General features: G+C 41.3%; 1 protein-coding gene and 1 long non-coding RNA gene across 4 annotated transcripts in view; one reads left to right on the top strand and one right to left on the bottom strand.

Moving 5' to 3' along the window:
- Positions 1-10,845, bottom strand: part of RFX3 (regulatory factor X3) — a 283,524-nt gene extending 272,679 nt beyond the window's left edge. For 2 of the 3 annotated variants that reach the window (XM_059724759.1, XM_059724760.1), the window contains exon 1: positions 10,723-10,785. The gene's annotated coding sequence lies outside the window, so the exon portion shown is untranslated. Of the gene's footprint in view, positions 1-10,722 lie in introns of all 3 variants that reach the window. The other variant, XM_019478106.2, reaches the window with a different exon arrangement.
- Positions 10,826-14,794, top strand: LOC132249495 (uncharacterized). Its single transcript, XR_009460971.1, has 3 exons — positions 10,826-10,886; positions 13,058-13,128; positions 14,393-14,794. It is a non-coding gene; the product is annotated as an uncharacterized LOC132249495 (long non-coding RNA).
- Positions 14,795-19,495: the final 4,701 nt, after the last annotated feature.

Genomic DNA, 19,495 nt, shown 5'->3' with positions numbered 1-19,495 from the left:
AAACATACTCTTCAAATTAAAAGGCAGATATTAACTTAACAGAGTAGAATGTTGGGAAATAGAAATCATAGCTATAAATTTAAGTTACAATGAGCTTGCCTAGTCTATGGGGTTGACCCAGCTGATTAAATTGGGGGTTTTATATATAATCACCTAATCCATCAACCTCCTCTATTATCCATACAATTGTGCCTTCAAGCCTACATTAAAAGGAGTTCTGAACGTGGCTGTTTCTGTCCTTTGCCAACTATGTCACCTGCTGACATCTTTACTGATGAACAAGTTACTATGTCATGCAACATTGGGATATTACAAATACTTTATCTTCTCAGATCACAATCAGCTTTTGTGTACTCATCATTCCATGACAGGCAACTGCAAAGCAACCTCCCAGCTTTTCCCTTCCCCGTGGCAATATTATGAACAATATGCCATGTTACACATTTTTTTTAAAAGGTTATAATAATCAGATTGAAACACAAATACCAATTTTGACTTAAACTTCCTAAAATAAGCCACTCACTGCATGCAAGTGATGAACCAATGTTGCATTCTTTTCTACGGGCAATGAAGTCTACTACACTCTTTCAAAAGCGAAAAAAGCGCTCATTAAAATGGCATAACAAATGGAGGTTAATCCTACAAGACGTTTGGCACCTTCACTTCTCAATGAACTCAACAAAAATGGTACTAATTACTTTGTGCAAGCCAAACCATAACGGACAAATGATGCAGTACCTAAAGATAGTACGTCTCTTAGTTTGAGCCCTCAGAACTGCTGTCTATAACTATTAAGCCAGACTTCAACTACTGCATCTCTTCTCCTACCTACCCACTCTAAATCCTACAGATTCACAGAGGACTAACAGGGGGAAGATTAAATCTTTTGGCTAACTAGTTGGTTGATTTGAAACAATGAACTTGTCTACAGCACTAAAAAGACATGTCAAGTGGTACAGCTGAACCAGTGCTGAACATAGCTGAGATGAAAATACAAAAGAAGCTATATACAATAATGTTTTAGAAACCACAAATCAGAGGAACCGCTTACTTGATAAGGTACCTTCTGGAACTTTAATATATTTACTGACATTGACATGAGTGATTTGGAGCATGGAGAAAAAATGATACGGGGACAGGGAGTGGAACAAACCAGGTAACCTCCACTTCAGCAGCCACAAAAGCCATTTGGTACCTACATTTTTTGACACCTATGCTTTAGTCCTAAAAATTCCCTGTGAGACTAAATTTAGGCTCTTAAGCATGCATAAATAGCCCTAGTCTAAACAGTCATGGCACAGCTCCCCTCCTAAGCTCTACCACAGGGTGGGCAAAATGCGGCCTGTGGGCTGGATATAGCCCACCAGGCCATTCTATCCGGCCCACGGGGCCCCTAAAAGAGTTTAGAAAAGTAATATTTATCTGTCCCTGGCTGCCTGTCGTGCAGCCTTCAACGGCTTCCAAAACTCAGTAAGCGGCCCTCCGCCCAAAATAATGGCCTGCCCCTGCTCTACCATGACCCTCCCTCCCCCCCCAAAACACAGCAGCACCCAAGCTTTCCAAGGGACCCAATATTGTAGGTAAATAACATTTTCATCTTATTTTGGTTCCAAATTGCTAGAAATGCAAGACATGAGATGGAGAAGCAGGAACCCAGATGACACTTGTAAACAACAAAATGAATCCCCCTTTTACTAATCTTCATCTTAGCTGAAATTTTTGCTGATAGGAGTGACATCTAGAAGCTCAGATTTACAATTCCATTTGTCATTCCAGTTGCAAATAAAAAATCTTCAAATGGTCACTGAGTATTTAATGCCACCACCAAGTAAGAAGGAAAAGAAAAAAAAAATTAATAAAAACTTCCTCCATCCAACCAAAAAAGTCAGGTAAATATTATTTAAAAATTAGCACAGATCTAAAGGAATATACCAATGCATAAACTGAAGGTTTAACTGATGATCAGGGATCTGGGTTTTCCGTTTCCCACAGAAAAACAGAGTAAACCACAGATTTTATCTTTTACCGGAGGCAAACACGAATTTCTCATTTTACCTGAGAAACCCATGGATTTTGCAGTTTTGCAATGAATTCCCTGCAGGCTGGCAGAGTTTCAGCCTGTAGGGGGGGCAGGGAGGGAGCAGAAGGAGGGTGGTCAGGCTCAGGGCACCATGTGCATGTATATGCATCTAGTCCCAAGCAGCCTGAAGAGCAGCTCCTGCAGGTAGGTTGGGGGAGCAGGAGGGGTGGGGGGAGATTGAGGCCCCCCACAGGGGGAAGGGAGTAGGGCAGGACTGGGGCTGCTGCCCAACTGGGCAGTGCCTGGGGCTTGGGGCCCAGGGTTGCAATTCATGGCCACATGGCCCTGGTAGGGAGCAGGGCAGGGCCACGGGCGGTTCATCTGACGGATGGGGCTAGCTCCCCACAGCTGCATGCACTCCCGGGGGCAAGGGAGACCTGCGACCCCCAGATCTGTGCATGGAGCAGGGGTTGCCCACTTCAGGCTCGTGCTCCCTGCCCTGCTGCCCTCCCCTGGGGCCTCCACAGCCCAGCAGGTATGACTCGTAACTGCAAAGAACAGCAGAGCCACACAGGAAGCTGCCTGCCACTGCAAGCTCCACACTGCCCATGTCCACTGAGCACAACCCCACACCATCACCCATTGCACCTGCGCAGACAAGGGACATCTCACCGAGACAGCACAGAGGTTGCAGCAGCAGGCAGCTTCCTGCGTGGTTCCACTGTTCCCTGCAGCATCCAGTCGCACACGCCAGGCTGCAGAGGCAGTGGGGAGTGCAGCAGGGCAGGAGCCTAAAGTGGGCAGTACACAGCCCCTGCCCTTGTGCACAGATGTAGGGGGCACAGGACATCCCTGCCACCACAACAGGGAGCAGCCACCACCCCCCGCCTGAGCCCACAGCAGAGGGGAGCCAGGCTCTGCTGCACTACAACAGCCATCACCTCGTGCCAGGGGCAGGGGGCTATAGACACGGGTCCCTGGCCCTATAGCTCTGGCAGCTGGGAGCCCCCTCTGGCAGGGCTGGGGGAGCAGATGCTGTGGGTAGGAGGCAAGAGCAGGGCTGGAGGGTTGTGGGGGGGGGGAAGTGAGGGGTATTAGCAGGATGGGGGGTGGGGGGGAAGTGAGGGGAACCAGCAGGACTAGAGGGGCCTTTCATTTTAATAACTGATTTGGGGGGTTTAATCAGAGAAATTGCAATGTTTTATCAGAGAATTTGCAATTTTTTTTTATCAGGGAAAACCAGGATCCCTGTTGATGATGCAAACCACTCCATTCAAACTAAGACATGAGTTTAAAAAAAGCATAACTGTAGCGAAATGATAAATGCCCATATACCTGTCTACTAATATTAATTCTAAAAAAATTAAAAGTTAAAAAAAATTTAAAAAATTAAAAAAAAAAATCAGTAAATCCCCCACTAAAAAAGGTAGCACCAAAAAACTAGTAAGTTCTTTAAAAAAACTGTATTTATTAAATTATAAAAAAAAAAAAAATCAATCAGTCATCAGCTAATAGTGGGTCATTAAACTGAAATATAGTGAACTGGTCAAATATTTCCAGGGAGGAGACCCAATAGCACCAGTTATAGTATTGCTAATTTGTACTCTACATTTTACACTGTTGCATCACTGATTTTTTTTTTTTTTTAAAAGAATCCCCTCAGTGTAGCAGATAAAGGGTAAATGCAGCTAGTTTTCCTAAAATGAAGCAACAAAACAGAAGAGGGAAGCAACTTGCTTGGTAGATAAACAGTAAGCAAGCACTAATGTTATTATTTATTATTCATACTGTAATAGTACCAAAAGTCCAGTCAAGATCAAAGCCTGAGAAACTGGACACATGACATTTAACCACTGTAACCAACCTTTATATTGATATTAATATAGAGCATACAGGCAAACAGACAATAAACTATTACACCAGGGTATTGCCCAATCTAGTGTAGGATTTCCCCTGAATGAATCATGAAATTTAATTTTATCCATGAAAAATGTACACTGATGTAGGCATAATGGGTCCACAGATTACACAGGGACAGCCATCTGCTCAACAGAAAAGGGCTTATACAAACACCTCTACCACCTTGTGTCACAGTGCAGTAATAGCAGGCTATAGTCTGATAATCTACAATAAACTGATCCGTGGTCAAAACTAAAGTAAACTATGCAGGTATAAATGTGTCACATATCCAAGCCCTTACTGCATTCAATACTGTAAACACAAAGATGTGGTCCCTGTCCTGAAGAGCTTTCAATCTGAGACAAGACACAAATGAAAGTAATGTAAATAACAATGAGAGGAAGAAGAAAACTAAGGAAACAGTAAAGGTCACACATTCATATATGTGAGCTGTGTGTGTAATTTGTTGTTTGCACTGTATGCACAGTCAAGCAAAGGAACCAAAGTATCACCCACAATATTTTGGGTTCTTAAATTATAATGACAGAAATTTAAAAGACCTGACAGAGGTTTTGTTTCAATTACTAAATACTTGAGTTAGAAGTTACCAACCTGTAAAAAAAAGTTAGGTCAAACTTAAAAGTTAATGTAAAACTGTGATTCTAAATCAGGGCCATAAGACCCTTTTAAGGGTGCCATGCAATATCAGCACTGCTATTACACATGCTAAACTAGATAAAACCACAGATTTCAAATAAAAATCCAGAGCATAAAAAACACACTGACCTGTTGTGGTCTTTCTGAGTTCTTTACAACAGAAGAATTGTTCTCTCATTTTTCCATAGCCAAAAATGACTGAAAGCAAAGAACTAGCACTTTTTGAGGGTGACTTGAGTCTAATCAGGCTGAGAACCACTGGTGTGGAATGATGCTTAGTTTAGCAACAAATGCCATGTGAGAGATCACATAAACAAGATTAAAAATATATTAGCATTAAATTTGATCATTTCTAGAGAAAGCCTAAATTGATACAATTTATATTTGCTGGCTCTCTCAATGGGCTTGTTACATCAGCAGAAACTCCGTTACCAGCATGCAGCTCACCAACACACCTTAGAGATCAGTGCTGAATTTCGCTCAGTAGGTACGAGCATGAGGGAACCTAGCAGAGTAATTTTTACACTGAGAACTAACAAGAGAGACACTTTTTAGAAGGAGTGTGTAAGAACCTGGGCCAAATTAGACTAACCTAATCTAATTTACATCTTTTATGGTCCTCCATAAACAAGTTATACCAATATGGATACCTTACAAATCCAAACACCACTGAACAAGTGAAAGTTAATCTAATGTAAACCAAGTTACACCACTTTACAAATGAAATCAGTAGATCTTGGCATGTTATAAAAGCTCTGAATTAATTAGATTATTAGAAAATTACTAGAAAAGCTAAACATTTGTTTTAAGCTGCAGAAGAAACTGTATCACACCAATGCTGTCACTGAAATGAATATCAAAGATGTTTTGAAATGTATTTTGCCAAAACTGTATACCCAATTTGAATAATACAAACCTCTATGTTTTGATATCAAACCAGTTAAAAAGAAGACATCCTAATTTTTAAGTTACGCATTTACATCAATTATTTATAATGGAAGGTGGGTGTTATCTTAAATATGTAAATGCTACTGCCTATCATTCCTTTTAGTTCCAATAATAAAGGGAAAGTTGTGGATCACTCTTCCAGTTCTACAAAACTGTGTGCAACCTTTCCTAGAAATAGATGCTGAACAGCTAGCTTCTGCCAGCAAGAGTTGCCACAAGGAACAAAAGACTGAGATAATATGTTCCAAAAACAAATCCAACAGTACACATTTAATAGTTAAAAATCAAATGGTAGTATAATGTATCCATTAAACTACACTACAAAATGTGTGAATTAACACAAAACACAAAATAAATTAAGCTATTGCCATATGCAGCAATTATCTAAATAAAAGTAAATAAAATAAAAACAATATAATGTAGGGTAAAGACTATACAAACACAGTGAACATATTTACTCAATATACAACTGCAATCTAACTAAAAGACAACACATAAGAGCATGTGTGAGTGTGAGTGAGTGAGGAAAGAGAGAGAGAGAGAGAGACAGACAGAACAGGTATTCTAATATCTTTAGCATAACACTATATAGAGGGATAACAACTTGCTATCTGAAGAGTCACAGAACACAGAAACATGGCCTTTCCAAAAGGTATTTTAAAAATCTATGTTATATAGATAACCTATATATTATGAATAAATCAGTGATTTTCCATTTTTTTTCTTACCGTGTTTTAAATAGCACAGCACCCTCTGGTGCATCTAGTGAAAGAAATGTAACAGACTAAGAATGGGCACCAGTCATTGTTCTCTACACTAATAAAGAAAATAAGAGATGGAGGGCATAAAACCTGAAAAGCTGCAGTTCTCATATTCCAACTTTTTGTTTTCTAAACTTTTAAAGGTTAAACAAATGTACTGTAAAACAACACTAAAAATAAGGATGTTCTGAAGATCAAAAGACACTCAAAGAGGGAAAAAAGACACTTTGAATTCATTTACCATTCCATTTAGTAGGGATTTTTGTAATGACTTTTTTATAATAAGTCAGGTTTAGTAAAAACTAGAAGTCAGTTACTTAGCAAGCTGTTACTTCAAAGTTCCAATTTTCTTCTTTGGCTTACAAGGAAACAAGTTATTATTATTTCTACCCACACATATTCATAAGCGGCTAAATTATATTCCTCAATAATGCTTTCCCCTCTTTAAAGTTTGATAAGAGGATTATCAAAAAATGTAATATGTAAATGTGCTATGAGTTTAAGACTTTGATAATATATAGTACTTATTAAAATATACCCAGTCACTGGAAAAATAGTTTCCTATAAAAGTACATTTTGTTAATGACAAAAGAGGAGGATGCCACCTGCTTTAGACAGCCCTTTTGTGAGCCACTGGAAGTCTCAACACAAAGCACCAGAAATGAAAGTGACACCTGTTTAAAGCAGCCATCTGTCCCTAACAAGATAGATTTAGTCAAATCAGTCTATCCACTTAATCTTAAATTTCCAAAATATGGGCATACAGTGCACCTGTGAGCAAAGAGAAAACTAACTTCCTCTCACAACCACCTTTAAACAGAAATGCATAAATAATGGGAAACATATAGCTGGTGGGAAAATGTGTCCTTTAAAAAAAAAAATGCAAATTTAAAAGCCTCATTAATTTTTCAGACTCATTCTTAGTAAAAATAAATAGTTTCATTCATAATTTAAAAACATACTTCTTTGGTATTCTAATTAGTCTATATTCATCTGATGCATAGCTTGATTTAAGAATAGTACTCCAGCTCTCTATCATAACTTTGAAGTTTCCTTTTATTCCCTGTATATTTGTGATGTATTGATAACCTTTAATTTCAACTGTAAAGTGTATATGCACACTTTAAAAACAGAATGTGCCTTATATGTTTTAAAAAAACACTCTCTCTTTAATATTTCACATATGAATGTCTGGTGCTGGTGACTGGCCATTGGGGTCTGCAGGTGAAAGCACCACAATAGTTTTAAATATTAAAAGGAAAAAAATTCATGAGAAAAAAAGAAAAACTGAAGATATGGAACACTAGAACACAAAGCAAACAGTATGATAAGAGATTGCCACATTTTACACACTTTACAGAAACCTGATTTTTTTTTCAGGTACAGAAAGGAAAAAAAATTAATCACACTTCCCATTCAGTGTGTAAACCTTATTAATTTTTTTAAAAATGTAACACTATTATTTCTGGGGATTTTTTTTTCGTGTTACTAGTAAATTGTTCTATTTGGGGAATAAAGAACGTGTACAGTAGTAACCAAACAAGGCCTAACAACTCCAACAGATGAAAAACATCTATTTTAAACTACATAAAAGCAGGTTATGATTCCCGTTTTATTTTGAATGTGTCACTAAAAGGTACATCTACTCTAATACAAGTTAGCTCACTAAAAAGAACACCAGAGCATATGAAACACAAAGGCTCAATGAAGCTATCTGCAGGTTCATTAAATTGCACAATTAATCATGCTTGTTCAACTACATTTTCTAAGCCACAAACACAAATAAAAATCATAAACCATTTTAGTGTCAAAAGACTATCTAGCATCATAAACATCTGCTATTCTGAAACAGGAGAGCAATGGGGAATTGAAATGCTTAAAACATATAAGAAACATTAAACTGTAAGGTGGGAACAAATAGTTGAAGATAATTTTCTCAGTAAAAGTCTGTGATGCTTACAGATGCAACATGGTAACATTTTCAGTTTCCTAATACAACAGCTGCTTTAAATAAATACAACTGAATAATACTAACAACTTCCTGTGGCACAACATACCTTTTTTAACTACTAGCTTTTAAAAACCCATTGCGCACTCCCCCACCATCAAAAATAAGAGTTCAGAGTTCAAAGCCAGTTCCCTGTCCTTTGCTGATTTGGGCCTTAATCCTGAAATATGCTTTGCAGAGGAGGACTTCTGGACTGATGCAGTACTCCATCAACTAAACTCTGCTGATCTAGAGGTCCACCGATGCAGAGCAGCTTTCAGAAGAAGTCTTACCTGGCAGAATATGTTAGATGCAGAAAACACTTTCACAAACAGTGAATCAAAGACGACTCCTTGAAAGAAAACTAATAATCACTGATTGGAAATGTATATGCAACAGCTCTACTATAATAAATTGAATGAATATTAATGACTTCTTTCATGTCACTCTTTAAAAAAGTATTTTGAACTTCTCTCAACGCAGCATTAGTATCACCATTATTTGAGGTTTTGATTCTATACAAGAACAAAAAATGAGAATTCAGTCATTCACTGAAATCTATCATCTCAATTGCATAATGTATATATGAAAACATATCTGGAAAGGAATACTGCAATAGAACTAATAAGCCTTAGTTAAAAAATAATATTAGTACCACTAACACATTAATTATCTAACCTGCCCTGCACTTGACAATCCCTGGAATAATTGACACTACCACATTCTTCAGAGGTTGCAATGTCAAATAAATCAATAGCTTTCTGTTGGTGTTGTTATAAGGAACAAGATTGCATTTGATGCAGCGCTTACAAACGTAAAGGTGGAGAAAAATATGTTCACAATTAAAATAGCAGGCTTTAAATAAAAATCAACATAAATACCTGACTGAAAAAGCATCACTTTCTTCCTGTCAATTGTATTCAATGAAACAAGGAAACAACTCTTTAAATCATTTGTAAATTTTTTTTTTTAACAAAAGAATCTGTTAACTGTGGAAACCAACCTTATTTGTGGCAACTGATTTAACATCATGTCCAGAAGGGGGAAATTTAGATGTCAAAGTGTTTTAAAAAAAATTGCCATGATAAGATACCAAAAATTTACATTGTGTCAAAAAAGTAAATAAATTAACAGTATAAGCTGAGGCATACAAATGAAATACACAAGCATTTCAGGTTCAAAAGGTGTATAACTTCCTTAACAACAACATCATTTCTATTTCAGCTCCCTGGGGAAAAAGGAAAGCCACCAAAAAACACCCTTTTGAAGTAGAGTAGCTGTGGTAAATAAGATTGCCAAGCAAGTTTTCCTAGTGTCCTCTTCTCTCTTTCCTTTCTCTGTTGCTTTAACACACAATGTCTTACTACCACAATAAAAGTGATTAGGACTCCCTTCACTGTGGGGAGCTTAAGGAAATAGAAATGGATGCTCTAGCTCAGCCATCTCCACTCAGAGGATAATTTACTGTGGATAAACTACAAAAATACATGGACTGTATCCGGATTAAAATTACGTGGATGAAAACTTAAAAAGAACCCCCCAAAGAATCTAACAGCCTTTCCCAGCAAAGCAAAATAGTATGTGAGCGTGAGCGAATGTAAGTGTGTGAGCATGAGCATGTACGAGCATGCACACACGTGTGAGTGCCTGTGCATAAGCGTGCGTGCACATGCATGGGACTGAGCATGAGCGTGAGTGAGCGAGTGTGAGAACAAGCGTATGAGCATGCATGTGTGCAAATAAATGTGTGCACATGCATGAGTGAACATGCATGCGTAAGCGTGCAAGTGAGTATGCGCATGACCATGTGCACGCGACTGAGAATGTAAGTGTGTACCAATGTGAGTGTGTGTGAGAGTGAGTACCATGGTGGATGGGGTCACTGTTTGAACAGAGAAAAAAACAGTTTCTAGTACAAAAGAAAGCCCTGGCAGATCTAAAAACAAGCAGGGAACCTGAACTGCACACGCAGAAGGAAAGCACCTGGTCAGTAACAAAGCGCAAAACAAGTGCAGGGCTGGCGGGGCCATCCTGAGACATCCCAAATCACAATCCTGGGAGGTGGAACAGCCCCCCTCCCCCCCTGCCGGTAAGAGGGCACCAGGCTCCCCCAGCCCTATCCTACCTAAACCCCCACCCCGGGGGAGGCAAAACCGGTTCCCCGGTGGCTCATTTTTGTGTTTTGAAGTCGGGCCCGGCCTCCCCCCGCAGCATCAACCCCCTGCAAACAGGGAGGCACCGTCCACAAGGGCCCTGGGCACAGCCGTGCCCCCCGCACACACAACACAACACCCCTCCCCCCCATAAAGTGTCCCCTTTGGGGCTAGCACCAGCAGCCGAACTGCGAGGGAGGGAAGGAGGGGGCCGCGCCCCCCACCCCAGCCCGCGGGGAAGCCCCGGCCCCGGCCCGGCCCGCGCGAGGGAGGGAGGGAGGGAGGCGTCATATCCACCTGGGCTGCGGAGGGCTGCGGCGTTGTCCCCGCTGCTGCTGCCGCTGCCGGTGCCGGTGGCGGGGGATGCTGAGGCAGGGGGCGAGGCCGGGGGTGAGGAGCGGCAGGAGGAGGAGGAAGAGAGGAGCGGCTGTTGTTGATGGGTAACAGTCGCCAGGACTACGGTGACTATGGCGCTCGATTCACAAGGCAACGGTTGCTATAACTCACAAAAGGGAGAGAGAGCGAGCAAGCGAGGGGAGGAGGCGGCGGCCCAGGCGGAGAGGCCCGGAAGAGGCGGGGCCGCGCGTGACTGACACCTCCCGCGCCCGCCCGCCCGCGGGGGGCGCTCTGCCGGCGGGGGCGGGGCTAGTGACTCTCCCCTCCCCCCACGCAGTGTCGGTGCCGAGCCCCGCAGCGGTTAGAAGCGGCGGTTAACGGCCGCCGCATGCACAGCGAGGGGCGTGGCCACAGCCGGCTCCTACCCGCGAAGTGCGGCCTGCCTATCTCACCCCCCCGACACACACGCAAAACGTCATTTCCGGCTGAGGGCCCTCTCGGGCTAAGGGCCCGGATGTGAGGCGGCGCGAAGGGGGGGAGGGGTCAGAGCCTCCGCCCCTCCCTCTCCTCCAGCCCGCTCTCTAGTCCCACCGTTCAGCCCCCTCCCCCTCCCCCTCCCCAAGCTTGGCGCCCAAGGAAGCAGTTGACGAGCGGCGCGCGGAGGAAGTTCCGCCTCGCGCCAGGAAAATGGCAGTGTGGAGTTGCTGCGCCTGGCCCGAGTCGCCGCCATCTTAGAGCGGGGTTTGGGGGACCCCCCCCCCCCAACGAGGCGGCGGTTGCGGCCGTTCTACACACACACACACACACACACACACACGGATCCCCCAAACACCTGTCTCCCGGCCTCGTCCCCAGCCCGGCTCCTCTGAGGAGCCCCGGAGCCCGCCCAACGACTGTAGCCCCTGCTCGCCCGCTCCTTTCCCCCACTAGGCGCTTCTTGAAGGTGGGCCCGTCACCACAAACGGAGCAGGCGCTAGGTAACCTGGTGCTGGGGGCTGGCTCCGGTCACGAGCCAACAGTGGACATGGGCAATGTCCTGAGGTGTCACTCCCCCAGCCGCGGGCTCTTCTGTGTGAGGAGCTGTCAAATTCATGGTTGTTCTTAGGAACGGCGAGGCTTGATTTGAAGTTGGTTGGTCTCCCAGCTGCTGTGCTGGGCAGCAAAAAAAAGAAACCCGGTGCCCAATTTTGCACAACCACATGCCTGGCATCTTTTCCCCAAAGGCAAGCCCTACATCCAGTCTGACTGCATTTGCTGAGGGGTGTCGCCAGCCTTTTCCAGGGGCGTAAGCCCAGCTGCAGAAGCGTGGCAAAGCAGGAGGCTCCACAGCCTGTTTTTAAGCGACTGTTCTGTGAACCTTTGCAAGTGTGATGATGAGCCTGGTCAGAAAAGCAAAGGAAGCCACCCGCCCTGTCTAACTAAACCAGTACTGGGATGTAGCCAACCCCCGCCTCCTGCTGTTTTGCAATAAAATTCATTTTACATCAATACCCAATTCCACTTAGTGCTCAGCAAGTTTCATTAGGGTAACCATACGTCTGGGTTTTCCTGGGCATGCCCTCTTTTTTGGGCCCCTGTGCTGCGTCCAGGTGGGTTTTTAAAATGAGAGCAAATTCCGGGTTTTCTGCTCTTCCAGGCTGACTGCTTGGGGCTGGGAGCAGCCGGCAAGGTGATTGGTTGCCGGGAGTCTCGCGCTCCCTATGCAGGCTGCAGTAAACCAAGAGCAAAAGAGAGAGTGTGTGAGAGAGAGAGAGCTGGCACACACACATGCAATGCAGGACCTGCTTGGGCAGCAGGGCTGGGGGGACAGGGGGCTGCAGGTGGGGAGTGAGGAGCACAGGCAGGGCTGGTGTAGGGGAGCACAAGGGGCTACAGATCAGGGGTGAGGGGCAGGGGGGGTGGGATGAGTGACTGTGGGTTGGGTGTGCAGGGCACTGGCACTGCCAGGGGGCTGCAAGTCAGGAGTGAGGGGCACCAGCAAGGTGTGGGGGGCAAGGTACTATGGTTTGGGAGTGAGGGGCACTGGCAGGGCTGGGGTCAGTAGGTCTGGAGTGAGGGGCAGCAGCAGGGCTGGGAGGAGGGGTGTCTTGTCAGTGAGGGGCAACAGAATGGGCAGGGACAGGGCACCAGCATGTCATTGCCCCCCCCATCATATTCCACTCCCCCCTCCCCCCCATCCAACAGGTGTCATCCTTTTTGGACCTGGAACCCTAGTTTTATTATAATGCTTACAAGCATCATACAGCTGGCAGCAAGTTTAGCTTAAAACTATTCCGCTTAACACTTGGTTTTTCAGGAACCAATGAAGAGCGCTAAACAGGGGTTGCCTGTACAATTAAACAAAGCACAGGCCGGAAAGGAAATATTGTAAGTAAAGACCATACATTAAATGAATCAAATATACTATATCATAGCTTTACCATACAATATTAGTAGTAGCGATAGAAGTAACCAAATGTATTAGATGTTATTTTGCTATAATAGATAAATTTATGTTAAGATACTTAGGTAATTTGTAAAAACAGAACAGGCTTGTCAGAGAAGACCGTAAGCTACAGGAAAGAAGAAACATGCCAGTGTTGATAGCATTCCACAACTGACACCTTCCAAATCCACAAGAGATCTGATTCAGTCCAGTTCCAAAAGTTTCAGAGAAACAAAAAAATTTAAAGAAAAGCAGCCAGAGATCATTTATCAGAATATCAGAATCAGCCATTTATAAATATTGGGTATTGGAGGAAAACTTGGAGAATTTAGCAAATTCAAGAAGACCTGCTGCCAATCCACACACCACCATTCTCCCACCTCTTAAGTCTCCCCAGCTAGTATAGGTGAGTATCTATGTTGTGCTGTCACAAGTAGCCAGATAGACTTCGGGATAAATGTTTAGTTTTGTGTTTTAAAGTGCAAGCAAATAAGTCAGGCTGTAGACCTGTTTCTGCCTCTTATCAGTAGCCTGCCCACAAGGATACCTGTAATCTGGGTAACAGGGGACACACTATGTTGCCTGGTGCTGTGAACACACGATTAACGTGGCCTGGAAGTAGTGTGGTTGCATTCCCATGGCTTGGTGCCAGAGCCAGCTAATAGCTGTGCCTCACATCACCATGTGCACCTAGCTATACTAATGGGCTCTGCTGAGAAACAGCCAATTAGCCTGGGTGTTGTGCTTGTGGCAACTACAGTAATGGTCACTGGATGTGGTAGAAGCAAGTGAAGGTTCTGCTGGCCTGTGGAGTATCCAGGATCATGTTGAAGATTTTGCTTCCTGAAAGTTTGTTGCTTTACATCTCACTTCATGTACATCCTTTACCTCTTACACGTTCACCTTCAGCTCACCTGCTCTTTCACAAGCATGTCTTCTCCCTGTAGAAAGGGATAAGCAAAATGAGGTGAAGGAAGGGATGTATATGCATTAGAGATATATAGATACTAAACTACATAAATTCTTCACATCAGCTAAAGAATTTATCATTCACATAAATTCTTCACATCATCATCCTGACAAAGGGACTTTGATCCCGAAAGCTTGCAGAAAAGGACAATTTTCTTGCCATTTTCCAGTTGATCTAATAAAAGGTATCATTTTGGAACCAAGAATTCTAGTTTTTTGTATGTCTTTTTGTCTCAGACCAACACGGCTACCAAGTACACCCCTGAAACATGGAAGATGCCGAATTTCAGCTGATTTTGGATTTTAAAATTCATTGCAGAACAACAAGGAAGTTTTTTTACCTCCCTGCCTCCCATCTGACACCTTCAGAGAAGAAATTCTACCTGATCAACACATCAAAGAGCTACTCAACACAGCTCACAAAGACATTCTCATGGACCCGGAGGGACAGACTTCCATCTTCAGCTCCCTCTGTCCAAAAATGAAGTTTATTTCCTACCTATGGGGACTTTTTACCATCTTGTACCATCTACACTTTTCCCAGAGCCTGACGAAGGGACTTTGATCCCAAAAGCTTGCAGAAAAGGACAGTTTTCTTGCCATTTTCCAGTTGGTCTAATAAAAGATATCATTTCGGAACCAAGAATAATAGTTTTTTGTATGTCACATCATCTATGCTCTTTACACTCAGCTCTTATGTCCCTGTACACTAAGAATTGGGTCTAAAGCTCCCTTGTACACCATGTCACCCTATTACATCTCCATGCATAATCTTGTTGCAATCCTTGTCCTGTAAAATCTATATACAGCCATCTCCCATGATGAATATAACTAGTAATCCATGGCTGTACTCACACCAAGTAAACACCTCCCCGACACCAGATCTTTTGCAATGCATGTCTATTCTCCATATTTTATTCCATTACACCCTCATAAACACTGTACCAATAATGTACTGTGTAAACACTATAGATCCCTTCTGTATCCATACACCCCTTCTGCCACTTAGATCTTCCCAATGCAAGTCTCAATTCCCTACATGCATGAACTTACCTTTATATACCCTTTAACTGTCTCATATATCCTGTATTGCTAATGTGCTGCATATACAATGCAACTCCCTTACCTATTCACACACATCCTTTATCACTACCTACAGCCAAAATGCTTGGAAACCTTACATATATTATGCAGTCTGTAGTCCCTAAACATATAACTTTCCCCTTTAACTCTTTACATACCCTTCATCCATGCCATACAGCATGTAGCTATTCCCAAATCCCTCATAAGGCTTATAATCATCTTGTTTTTCTACTTACATAATACACCTGATATACTGTAATCCTTCATATCCTGTTCCCCATGTAAATTCCTCTAATTAAGACCAGTATCAAAGGTTTATAAAGAATCATGGTGAAAGATCTCTATGCATATGACAATATACATCAAAGATTACAAATAACTAGCTAGTAGAATCCTTTTAGGTTTTAAAAGGAACAATACTTCTGAATTGTTTCTGTGACCCAATTGAAGGTCTGGATTATTGTGTGCTGTTATGGAACATGAACCTGAAGTGCTGAAGAAATGAGCATTCTTTTGTCTTCAGGAGTACCACAGGATTGATGCAAAACTTATATTCCTGTAGAGCTCCGTAGCAGTTTATTTACAGCTCAGCAAAACTTCTGAGCCTGATCCCAGGCTATGATATAGACTGTTGGTCTCACTAAAGGCCAGAGAAGATTCTTCCAGGGGATATAAAGCAGGTGTACCCACCCCATTTATGCAGAGGATTTGTGAACAGACACAGCAATCTCTGCCTGACACAAAAGCCCCTGGAGACTGTTACCACTGATATAATTTAGATCCTGGGGGAGTAAAGTGGCTCTCTTGAGATTGCAGCCATTTGCCAGAAGAACAAGGGCTGTTCACCTGTTATTCTCTACTTGATTAAAACTGTCAGAAAGGGGAAATGTAAAGAACTCAGTCTTTCCCCTGCAATACTAAGCTACTGGATGGCATAAGGGAAAGTGGCAGTGTGAATAAAAAAAAGAAAATGTCAAACTACCAACTTGGTGGAAGTCACTGCTTAGCATGTAAAATCAGATTTTATTGACCCACTAACCGGTTTTTAACAGCAACAGTTTTTTTGGTAGGTGTAAAAAGACTGTTTTCTTTGTTTCAGTTTATTCACTTAAATTCATTGACTAGTTCATTCAAAGTGAGAAACTGATGAGTTGAAAAAACAGGAAAGTTTGTGTTCTTCCAAATTCCAAATGAATATGAGTTGAGGAAGGATACATTAATGATACAATTTTTAATAACATATTGTATGTCCCTTGTTTAATAAGTCTGTTAATTTTATATGCAAAGCAGTATGCAGTAGCTAATAATTTAAAAATGCTGGTTTTGTGCATTTGAATTGAACTCCAGTTTTCATTCAAATGATGTATTGAGTAGAAAGCTGTATTTCAAATTTTTGAATGCCACTTACAATTTTTCCTAATACAACTGTTACCAGATAATCTAATTTATATCTAATTTCATGGTAGTGCTTTTGCAAACTTTATCTCACTCATGTTACTGAAGAAACAGTGCTGAACTGAAAGATGCTTATTCTTGATGCTGTTCTGTCCTTTTTTCTTCTCTGCCTGTTTGCTTGCTTGCAGAGATGAACAGGATGAGCTGTGGTGAGTGCTGCAAAGCACACTGCTGGCTTGTGTTTTCAAATCAAAGAGGTTTATATGCTTCCTTTTCCATGTCTTCTTTGAAGAAGGAAGTCAAATCTCTTCCAGGGCCTGGCTGTAATAAAAAATTAGCTGCTCCCATCTTTCATATATAAATACATAATCTGCTCTCACATATATGGCAGGGTTGTAATTGTCTTTTTGTTTGTGGTGGGAAATTCTCACAGCATCTTTCAAAGTTTTTTTTTTTCTTCTATTCAGTCATAAGATGTCACTTTGGGTCTATCAAGGCTCAATAGGTGTTGAAATTCTGTTTCAAATGGTTCCAAACACTAATATCGTAAATAAGGACTTTTATCTCTCAACATAGCATTTTTAAACTTACATGATTCTTAAAAAGAGACTTTAATCCACATGGTTCTCAAAAAAGGCATTGCTAATGTTGCTTAATTTTGGAGAGCAAAGACTTGTGTTATTAAGGCTGGTGTAGAAGTTGCTTTAAGTATTGCCAGATAACTTATTCCCCAATTAATAAAAATATTCTATATTCAGATCACTTCTCATGTGAGAAACCAGTTACAACAGTAAATGAGTTTGTCATATTTCTACATAAAGCAAATATACAACAATAGCATCAGGAAATTATAAGGCTTCCATTTAGATACAAATGTTCTGTATATCTTAAAAGAAGCTTATGCCCTCTTAAGCTTGAACAAAGACAATTTTCCACAATGAGAAGAAACAGGAGTTAGATAAAAGTAACCAATGTATTCTTTAAAGCATTTTCCAAACATCTTTTTTTTTTTAATTTCAAGAATGGAAACTGTAAAGTGCTTATAAAAAGAATTACTTTCAATAAGAATTTTATAGAGGTTTAAAATGAGATTTCTGTTTCAAAAGAGAAGAAGGGGGGAAAGCCACTTTTATGATAGCTTATGTTTTTCTGATAACATATCTCCTCAGTGTTACTCTTTTTTAGATCCTGATTACAAAGCACTTTTACAATCACTTAAAGTCAGGAGTTCTCTAAAATATATCTTACCATTTTTTTGGAGATAAAATCATATTTATACCAACTGTTATCTTATACGAGATGTCCCATTCTGTGATAAGTCCATCTTGTAATTTATTTGCCTTTAGACCAAATGCTCTGTAGATGTACAATCTGTTATCTGCACTACATTTAAAACTTGAAATTAGAGACTTTCATCAACTATTTAATACAGAACCTAAGTAAAATTACTATTGCTTATATACCTCTTATAATACAGCTTATATACATAAAAAGTAATATAAGTATGTTAAATGGGAAGCAGAATGCATAACAGCAAGGTAAATAGCTCTTAAAATTCAGTGAAGGCAATTTTAAAATGACCCAATGTCATAACTCTAAATAAATTAATCAGTAATACATTTTTACATTGAAACTGAGGTATATCCCTCACAGTAGCTGTACACGAGTCATAAGTAAACAATTAATCACCAAATAAATGAATGTATAATTCACAACGTTTAAACATGATAAATTGTAAAAATAACAATTCCTGAATAAATGTATCTTAAGCAGCAGAATTACTGAAATGTTTATAGGCATAAAGCATCCTCTTGTTTAGCAAAAAGAAGTACAATAACTGAGAGTCAAGTTTTCTTTAGGTTAATTAAAATGTACAAATACAAACCAAGTTTAAAAACAATCATTTACATCAAGATGTCCTGCTTACATATTTTTATCATGATTACAACCCATGAAATCATTTGACCTGGTCTAAGTGGCTATATGAGCAAGTGATAGGATCCTACTTCATGGGATCATAGAAAGTAGGGCTGGAAGAGACCTCACAAGGTCACCTAATCCAGCCCCTGCTCAAGGCAGAATCATCCCTGACTAACCCATTCCAGCCAAGAGTCTTTCTAGCCTGTCCTTGAAAACTTCCAAGGATGAAAAATCGACAGGTTTTTTTGGTTTCAAGCATTCTGTTCCAATGCTTGACCACCTTCATAGCAGAAAGTTCCTTCGAATCTCCAGTCTAACTTTCCTCAGCTGCAGGTTGAGGCCATTGCTTCTAGTCCTGTCCCCTACAGCCACAGGGAAAAGCCCATCTCCATCCTCTCTGTAATCACCCTTCAGGTATTTGAAGACTGTTTTCAAATCTGCCCCTCAGTCCTCTCTTCTCCAGACCAAATAACTCTAGATATTTCAGCCTTTCCTCATAAGTCATGCTTCCCACATCCTTCTTGCAATGTGGGGCCCAAAACAGGACACAGAACTCCAGGTAAGGCTTTATTACTGTTGAATAGAATCACTTCTTTTCTTTTGCAGGTGTCACTCTTGATAATACAACCCAATATGCTACTGACTTGCTTTGCAAGAAGAGCATGCTGTTGGCTCATGTTCAGCTTATGGTCCACCGTAACCCCCAGCTCCTTCTTTGCAGTACTGCAGCCTAGCCTGTCATTCCTCATATTTGTGTACGCAATTATTCTGTCCCAAGTGCAGGACTTTACACTTGTCCTTGTTGAATCTCATTTGATTGACTGCAGACCATTTCTCCAGCCTATCCAAATTATTCTGAATCTTAGCCCTACCCTTCAGTGGTGCATACACGTGTACTAACTTACTGACAGTTAAGTTGACTTAACTTTTTTAAGTTGACTT

This window comes from Alligator mississippiensis, chromosome 3, assembly GCF_030867095.1.
Source record: "Alligator mississippiensis isolate rAllMis1 chromosome 3, rAllMis1, whole genome shotgun sequence".
Taxonomy (NCBI): domain Eukaryota; kingdom Metazoa; phylum Chordata; order Crocodylia; family Alligatoridae; genus Alligator; species Alligator mississippiensis.
This window is presented reverse-complemented; position numbering and strand designations above follow the sequence as displayed.